The following is a 9,763-nucleotide window of genomic DNA, read 5'->3' as shown; positions in this document are numbered from 1 at the left end:
GCCGCCGACTGCGTTTAACACCCCCTTCATTTTTACTGCCTTTGTTAAACACGGGTTAACTGCCACAGGAATACCAATCAATGCCGAAATGGTTAATGAGTAAAAGGTGTGAAATGGAGAATATGAAAGATTGATTTGCCCTGAGTGGGATTTATAGTGTGTGTGTGTGTGTGTGTGTGTGTGTGTGTGTGTGTGTGTGTGTGTGTGTGTGTGTGTGTGTTCTCACATGGGGCCTAAAGATGAAGCCCGTGCTGCTGCCCTCGTGGAGGTTCATGTTCCGTGTGTGAGGACGTCCCACACATCTGTCCGCATGTCTCAGATCTGCCTCGACCTCCTTCTCCCCCACCGAGACGAATCGAGGGGCATCAATTTAAAAAGTCGAGCACACACCTGCATCGAATCGTCAAATTCGGCCATGCTTGGATGGTCTTGGAGGAGGAGGGGTTTCCGTAGATACCCAATCGCTCTTGTTAACGTGTCACGGCTTTTTAAATGGATCGACAAACGGCCCACCTGGGAGTCATGGGAAAGAGGACGGGAGCAGGAGGGGGAGGGGGAGTTTTTGAAAGAAAGAAGAAGAAAAAAAAAGCGGAACGCGGCCCATCCGCGCGCCCGTCGTTATTTTCACAAGTCTTTACGACTCAATTTAGCGGATGGGGAAATAAAACAAGCATGGTGTCGGAGCTCCTGGGGCTGAGATGAGTTGGTGGGGCTCCCCGAGCTGTCAGGGGGCTCGGCGTGGCGGGGAGGGGGTTCGGGGATCAGAGGGAGGGGGAGGGTGGGTGTTGGGGGAGGGAGAGCCCTAATCAAGCAAGTTTATTCAGATCGACGTCAGTCTTTAACTTGGCTTCACATCTCAGCCACTGGAAGTCTGAGCATCGCTTCCCTGTTGTTTACGCCGGGTTCTGCATGGAACTCTGAGGAACTCACCGAGTCTCCCGTTCTGTCCTCTTTACAAAAGTGATGGACACGCGTTTCTTTGGTTTTTCGTGTTGCATTCAGGTGGCTGAGTCGCTCCACGCGGCGATATTGTCTCTCCCAATTGACCAATTGGGAGAGGGTCGGTAATTAAAATTCTGTTCAGCGTGACAACGCTGTTTCATGCCTGGTTTTTTTCTTTTCTTGCCCAACGTGGGATGAATGCGGGATGAGCGCTGTGCGCCGAAAGTGCGCTACTTGCTAGCTTAAAGCGCACGGCTGGAAAACAGGTGCGAAGCTTATCAGCAACACCGGTGCATTTGTTACCGTTGGTAATCGCAGCTTTTTAAATGTTTAATGTGAGTTTTAAAAGAAGAAGAATAAGAAGGAAAAAAAAGGCCTTTGTATTCACTCCGTCCCTCGCTGACTTCTGCAAACTTGTGTTTGAGAACATGCATTTGTGTGTGTGTAGTACACACTTGCACAGCGTGTCTTCTTGTGCTGATTCTGTGATGTGTTTACTCATTGAAAAGAGGGTTGGAGAGGGGTAGGGAGGGGGGCCACACAGAGCCTCATGGGACGCCGTCCACGGGGCTTGTCAACTACTGTCACTCATCTCCCGCCCCCTCAACCATCCGCACATCTCACACTCCCCCGCTTCGACCGCAAAACAAAGACAGCGGCAGCCGCAGCAGCTGCATCCAAAGGGACCATCGCTCCACCACTGTTTAACCTCCACTGCAGCTTCTTTCTGTCTCCCTCGCTTCCCTTTGCCGTGCTATGTCTCTCTCTCTCTGTCTCTCTTTCTCTCTCCCTCCCCCCTGCTCCTCTCCGGCTCTCCTTCATCAAAGCATTTCTGGCTATTTTGTTTCCCAGCTCTACAGAGAGTTATTGCTCATGACAACGATCACGGTCGTTTATTTTCTCTCCGCAGCCCCGGCCTCTGTATGCACGCCGGGCTCGTATTACCCTATGATATTCAAGCGCTCTCTATTAAATATGCATGAACCCTGGAGATGAAAATTAATTTTGGGAATGTTCTCTCCCCCGTTCTCCCCTCGCTCTCCCTCTTGAATGTTCAAATATGCCTTCATCTGCCTTTGTGTCAAGCCGCGAGTTCATTATTTCATCCACCACCAGCACCACCACTGCTGGTGCTGGTGGTGGTGGTGGTGATGATGCTGGTGATGCTGGTGATGCTGGTGGTGGTGGCGGCATTGCGGTTGTCGGTAGGCGAAAGGGGCGACGAAAAAAAACAAAAAAAACGGCCACAGCGCACAGTGCAGGGAGCAAGTTCTTCACCGGTTTGCCAAGTTTGGAGCAAGTTTGCCCTGAGCTCTTATCCCCTCCCTCCATGAATATTTAGGACCGTAGAACGGGGGGAAATAATACATTGCATTATGCATGTATGAAGCGATGGAAATCTGCAGTAGGACGCTGCACCACTTCTTCTGCAACGTGATCCTCTTCGCTTGCCGTGACCCCGCGACCCCTCGGAGCCCCAGACTCCGTAAGACTCGGTGAATTGCAGCAGCTCCTCGGTGAAGACTGAAGAGTGGAAGAGCGTGAAAAACATCAAACGCATTGGCAGACTCAAGCGGGCTGGTTGAGCAGGTTGTGTAGGAGGGGACGCCGACACGAGTTGAAGGATAAAACAAGAACACGCTTTAAGAAATAAAAGATGTTTTCCTCTGAATTGCCTTTCCAGGATGTTGTTGACTCACCGACGAACAACCAGAACAAGCATTTTAGTCCAATTGATTTCAGGCTGGAACATCTGCAATTGAATATCGGCCTGTTAAATAACTGCCGTGTGAGTAAAGAATGCAGCTTTGCAAAGAGGGTGTCATCACAATTTGAGGAAAAGGTTTATGTGCTTTCTTGTCGATTGATAGCGCTCTCATGTCTGTCAGGTAGATGTGTAGTTGGAGCCAGTAGCCGGCTTTGGTAGCTTAGCATTAAGACTGGAAACGAGGGTAAAGCCCGGTCCAGGTAACAAAAAAACAGCTGCCAGCACCTCTAAAGCTCACTATTTGGCATGTTAGTCCGTACAAAATCTGTTATGTGCTATCCTTTGTCAATGAAAATATAGAGATTTTGTTCGACGTGAACAAAATCTCTTTTTTCATCAACTAAATCATATGCCGATTTAGTCTCAGTTATTGTTTGATGGTGGCTTTGTTCTGTCCCGTCCTCCTCGTGGAAACCCCTCCGTCCCAAAAGGCTGTTTCCGAATCTGTTGCTTACAAAATGACCAGCGTGCACTATTGTATTTTAGTGATTCAATGTGACACCAGAAGGTTCCTGTCGCCTGGAAAAGCTGACCGTTGAGCTGAGGGGGGGGAAGCTTTGGGGCGGCTCCACATCAGCCCCCTCTGGCCTGCATTCACTCACGCTGCCGCCATCTGCATAACTGCATATTTCATGAGCTTTGGTCAATGCCCAATCCATACTGTATAGGCCTCTGTGTGTGTGTATGTGTGTGTGTGTAACCTTGCATGTAATTTCCCGTTCTGGCACCACATATTATGTCTCAGCGTGTCTTGCATTAATGTGTTTGTGTGGCTCCATGTGAGGGCATGTTTTATACGCGTGTGTTTGTGGTCTCTTCTGTTTGGAACACAATCTGTAATGGACTCATCCAGGTCAGCGATTAAGTGGTCCCTCTTTCGCTTTGCTACGAATTAGCACTCTCACCCGAATCTCTTCATCACCTTCATGGTCCCTACTAGTGGCACCTTGTTTAAGCCCGGTCAATATTAGCAAAGAGGGATGTGGTGGTAGTTGGTAAGATTGCCACTGCAGTTCTTATCAGGTAAAGTGGTTTTTGATTAGTGTTAATGGCTGCGCCTAAATAGCCTTCAGCTTTTCCACTGGCCACACCTGTTATATGTGTGTGTATGTATGTGTGTGTGTGTGTGTGTGTGCTGCTCCGCTCAAGGGCACGCCAGCAATTCATCAAGTTGAAGAAGCTATACCCTCCGTGCAGTGACAAACAGGTTTTATGTCTGAGCCTGCTCCCTAAACTATGACCTTTGCACCATCTGGGTTGCTTCTAGTTATTTCCAGAATGCTGCTGTGTCTCCCTGCAGCCTCTCAGCTATGTGCACAGCGAGAATGAGACTTTTCTTGTTGTGCTTGTACGCCAGACGCGATGCAGACAGAGTCCCAGGTGCCACCGTCTCTCTCTCTCTCTCGCGCGCTTGCTCGACCACACACTACGCAGGCTGACACACTGAGCTCTGAACCGTTTCCTTTACAGGAACTTCTCTACTCCTACCAACCAAAAAATGTTATTGACTAAATAAACCGGACTGAAACCGCCTCTTGTCATCGGACTAAGGTCCGTCTGTTCGGTCCAAACGAGGTTTAGCACCTGTATTGTTTGGTTCGGATGAAACTGAAAAGGCCAGTGTGTAAGATTTAGTGGCATCTCGTGCTGACATTGCCAATTGCAACCAACCGAATACCTCCCTCTCCAAGTATGTCTTTGAACTACGGTGGACTTCAGGTCACATAAAAACCAAAGCAGTGATGAGAAGTGAAGCCAACGAGGAATTGCCAAAAATGGCAGTTCTTGAATTGTCCGCTTGAGGCTGTCTCCAAAGTAGAACCCATCTCCATAGACGCCAATGGGAAAGGCCCAACTTTACAGTAGAAATAAACAGCCTGGTACGAAAGTTGGTCCCCAAAGATGATTTCCCTGTCCGTTACAACTGTAGGCGAGCGCTGCCAGAGCTGTCTGCTCTGCTGCGTCACCGATCCACCTATTCGCCCATTCTGGGAGTTCGGCTGTGACGTCACTGCACTTACAAAACATGAAACGTCATAAAGTGCCCTCTTGGGTTCCCTTCCAGTGGAGAAAACATGATGAAGTGCCCTTTAGGCCACCCTTTCAGTGGAGAAAACATGATGAAGTGCCCTCTAGGCCACCCTTCCAGTAGAGAAAACATGATGAAGGGCCCTCTAGGCCACCCTTCCAGTGGAGAAAACATGAAGTGCCCTTTAGGCCACCCTTCCAGTGGAGAAAACATGATGAAGGGCCCTCTAGGCCACCCTTCCAGTGGAGAAAACATGAAGTGCCCTTTAGGCCACCCTTCCAGTGAAGAAAACATGATGAAGTACCTTCTAGGCCACCCTTCCATTGGAGAAAACATGATGAAGTGCCTTCTAGGCCACCCTTCCATTCGAGAAAACATGATGAAGTGCCCTCTAGGCCACCCTTCCAGTGGAGAAAACATGATGAAGTGCCCTCTAGGCCACCCTTCCAGTGGAGAAAACATGAAGTGCCCTTTAGGCCACCCTTCCAGTGGAGAAAACATGATGAAGGGCCCTCTAGGCCACCCTTCCAGTGGAGAAAACATGAAGTGCCCTTTAGGCCACCCTTCCAGTGAAGAAAACATGATGAAGTACCTTCTAGGCCACCCTTCCATTGGAGAAAACATGATGAAGTGCCTTCTAGGCCACCCTTCCATTCGAGAAAACATGATGAAGTGCCCTCTAGGCCACCCTTCCAGTGGAGAAAACATGATGAAGTGCCCTCTAGGCCACCCTTCCAGTGGAGAAAACATGATGAAGTGCCCTCTAGGCCACCCTTCCAGTAGAGAAAACATGATGAAGTGCCCTTTAGGCCACCCTTCCAGTGGAGAAAACATGATGAAGTGCCCTCTAGGCCACCCTTCCAGTGGAGAAAACATGATGAAGTGCCCTTTAGGCCACCCTTCCAGTGGAGAAAACATGATGAAGTGCCCTCTAGGGTATCCTTCCAGTGGATTAAACATGATACATTGTCCGAGACCAGCGATGGGACCGGGAGAAATATATACCAGGTGTGGAGTTCATCAATAGAGAAGAAGAGGGAGAAGAGAGACGCCAACCGAAATGATGAAGAGCTGACCACCGGCCCACAGCTGCTACTTTCATATAATGTTGAAGCCACTTGATTACTGTACACTGTGCCTGTTGGGGAATAGCTTCAGATATAAAGCATGAAACAGTGTGCGTTACAGCTCACAGCCACACACACACACACATTCAATAGAACCAAGCCCGGCATCTGGTGCAACAGACAGCCTTGCATGTTAATGCAGAGTTAATATTATTATTATGAACTGCGAGTGACTTCGCATGTTAGTGAGCGCTCTGTCAAATTAATGTCAGTTCCATTAATGCCGCCGTCTATTTGGTGTCACAAGTATACGCTCGCTTCAGACTCCCCCCTGCTCAGGCACACAAAGAACACACACACACACACACACACACACACACACACAACCAGACCTCATGAAAAGATTCACACGCCTGCATCTCCGCAGTAGATACATATTTACACACACACACACACATCGTTTCTCTGCAGAAGAGATGGGCGAGGGGAGGAAAATGAATGTCCTGACTCATTCATCACATCGCCCCAAAAGTACAGATGAATCCAGTGATGAAAATCTGTCCTGAGAAATGTCAGGAAGATATTAACTCCAATACATCAAAGTGGAGCTGCAGTCTCTAAGCTGACTGCCAGCCTTTGGTGATGCGGGGGTGTGGATGAGGGGTGCCGGTGCAAAATCTAACCAAGGCCGCTCAGAGACGGGTGAATAAAGACACAAGTGGCTTCCGTCCGAAGAGCAACATCCGTAACTGATGCAGAGCCAATTTCATTAGCGCGCAAATGCCATTCTTCAGATGCGTCTGATCTCAATGGAGTGTGAGAGTGAGGGGCAAAGAAAAGACGGAGGGGAAATTGCCTTTTCATGTAGATTCCCGCTAATCGCTTCTTCCCCAACAAACTACGGCAGACTCGTAGTAATAAGTAAGTTCGGGCTCAGTGGACAGATGGAGTGAAAGCAGCACAGAGGCTAAGAGCTTTCCATGCCTCCATGGGTGTCTTTAATTGTCTCCACTTGGCCTGCTGGATTGTGGGAAGTCTAGATTGGAGTGCGACTCGCTGGGTTTGTTTTAAGCAAAAGCTTCTCTCTCGTGTGTGTGTGTGTGTGTGTGTGTGTGTGTGTGTGTGTGTGTGTGTGTGTGTGAGGTGGATCAAATCCCTTATCCAATGTCTGGAAGCGGGTCACGTGACCCACTCGTTTCTTTGGGAACCAGCTCCTGCAAAGTGTACGTTTTCAGCCAGCAGGGACTGCAGTATCTGAAATCTATAACTTCTGCTGGTCTGCGCTTTTCTCCCCATCCTCTCTACTGGAATGCATTATGTGTTCATTTGTTTTTTGCATGGATTTATTTATTCATAAATATTCATTCTGAATGTCGTATACGGCACGCGCGCGTGTGTGTGTGTGTGCGTGATTCATTTGAAAATAAATAAAAAAATATTGCTTTTCCAATCTCCAGCCAGCCAGAGGAGTATATTGGCTCTCGTCGCTATTGTTATCACCTTTTATAGTAATCTTATTTTAGCTTTGCTGCTCTCCACCAGTTATTAGAACGCCAGGAAATCCAAACCATTGAGGTTCATTAGAAGGGAAATTGGACAGTGTGGAACTCCATGAGAGGAGAATGTGCTTTTTAATCTGAAAAAGGTCAATGTGCGCCAGCTATTCTGGAGATTCACTGCGAGCTTGTAATTGGGGGCTTTGTCTGAAGACAATGTAGAATTAAATGAAGACAAAGTTACCGCGCGTGTGCTTGGCCTTTGATGAGAATAGGGGAGTGAAGACCCTTCGTTTGCAACCTTTAATCAGCCCAATGAGACGAGATCCACACGTGACCCTGGAGGAGGAATGAGTGTGTGTGGCGGGGGAGAGAAAAATGAAATGGTAATTAGTATTGATTACCTATGAGCACATGGTCCTCTCGCCTTCTTAAATCAACCCAAATTATTGGATTTACTAATTTCATGCCCAGAGAGAACGTGAACATGCCTCCACAATGAACCGTGTGTCCCGAGGAAATTACAGTGATGGGAGGCATCTTCTTTTTGTGTGTGTGTGTGTGTGTGTGTGTGTGTGTGTGTGTGTGTGTGTGAGGCTGAATTAACCGCACCGGTTTAAAGTCGAGGATGGTAATTATTCCAGGAGGGTCCGTGGGGAGGAAAGGTGATTCAGGTAGCTTTAGCTTCAAATTACATTTCACGTCACTGCGCTGTCGCTAAGCGATGGCCTCAGCCCGACCATATATGCATGTAATTACTCGCCGTTCAGACAGAAGAATAATAAATAAATAAATAAAAAAGGTCCATTTAGGCTGGAAAAAGCAGCCCAATTACGTGTATACACAATTAATACACCCATGGGAAATTGAAATTTTCTTTTAAATGATAAGATTAATTCCTAATTACGGCTACAGACGCACAGGCGCGCGCACGAGGCGCGGCGCGTGCGCTTCATCTGCTTTCAGAGAAAGAGAAGCCACCATGCAGTGTTGTGGAGAGCAGCAGTGGACAGCAAGTGATGGAGGGAATCCGTGTCATCGTGCACCCGATGAACCCGGCGGCCGGGGCGACGCGGCGGTGCACTGCCGCCACCTGCTGGCCGCCGGGGGGAACACGGGGGAGGCAGCAGCAGCAGCAGCAGTGCAGGCTGGGAGTCTGTTTTTAAACCTCGTTTTTAAAGGGGTCCGCTTCACCGCCACCACCATGCGTTACGTTTCCTCACTTCGGTCCACGACAGCTTTACATTTGTTTAAAAAAAGGTGTTTCAGTCCCTCCAGGATCTTCATATTTAAATACACGTCACTTTAACATACACTTCACATTCTGTTTGTCTGAGCACTTTATTTTATACTTGATTGTATATCCACTGCACTGTTGTTGTCGTTGATTGTTGATTGTTGATTGTCTCGTCTAATGTCTAATGTATGCACCTTCCGCCAAGAAATATTCCTTGTTTGTGTAAACATTCCTGGTAAATAAACGGTTTCTGATTCTGGTTTCTCTACTGGGTTTATAGAAGTAGGTCATTACCTAATAGAATAGCAAACTTTTTCCTTTTAAACATACTAACATGGACTCTTGTCTCTCCGCGGTCCTTTTGTCTCTGTAGCCGTCTGCTTGAGTCTCACACTAGAAACAGTCACTTCTAACAGGGGCTCTGGTCCAGTGGCCCCTGGCCCCTTGAGGCCCCTGAGCCTGGGCTCTGGTCCAGTGGCCCCTGGCCCCTTGAGGCCCCTGAGCCTGGGCTCTGCTCCAGTGGCCCCTGGCCCCTTGAGGCCCCTGAGCCTGGGCTCTGCAGGTCTGTACATCCCTCCATAGCCACTAACCTGCTGCTGGTCAGTCATTAAAAACCTTCTTTGTTCTCCTTCTTCAGTAGAATTGGAGAATTTATTCAAATTCTGGTGAAGATCAAGACATCTATTATATTTCCATTAGATGGAATGGTGCAGCCAAAACATTTCTTATATTAAATGATATATTTCACTGAGCGTTAACATTATTCTCCGGCCGCAGTACGTTCATTTGCTCCTGTCTGGACCGATCGTGATCCTCTTCAAACCGCCTACCAGCCGGTCCAGACCGCTGCTTTTGAAGCTTTTGACAAAGTTCTCCTCACGTTGTTCAACCTTTTCATTTTCTCTCCACTGGCTTCCCACTGAAAAGTGGATTCCTGTGCTGGCGTCGGCCTGCATTCAAGAGCTCGGCATCAGCAGCAGGTCTGAGGTCCTGATCGGGGATTATTGGTTGTTCCTCACTCCGGGCCCGGGACACAAAGATGAAGAAGACGAAGCCGAAGAAGAAGACTGGGCTTTAGAACTCACTCTATCCCTTTGGATTTAAGATCTGAGGACACTTCTAGAAAGCAGCATCAAGACTCATTTGTTTAGACTTGTGTGTTTTCAGTGTCTTCTGTGTTTTTACCTTGAAATCTGCTCTTTTTTGTGTATTTATTTACTTTTA

Source organism: Taurulus bubalis (assembly GCF_910589615.1).
Source record: "Taurulus bubalis genome assembly, chromosome: 18".
Taxonomy (NCBI): Eukaryota; Metazoa; Chordata; class Actinopteri; order Perciformes; family Cottidae; genus Taurulus; species Taurulus bubalis.
The sequence above is the reverse complement of the archived record's forward strand: the minus strand, read 5'-3'. Positions refer to the sequence as shown.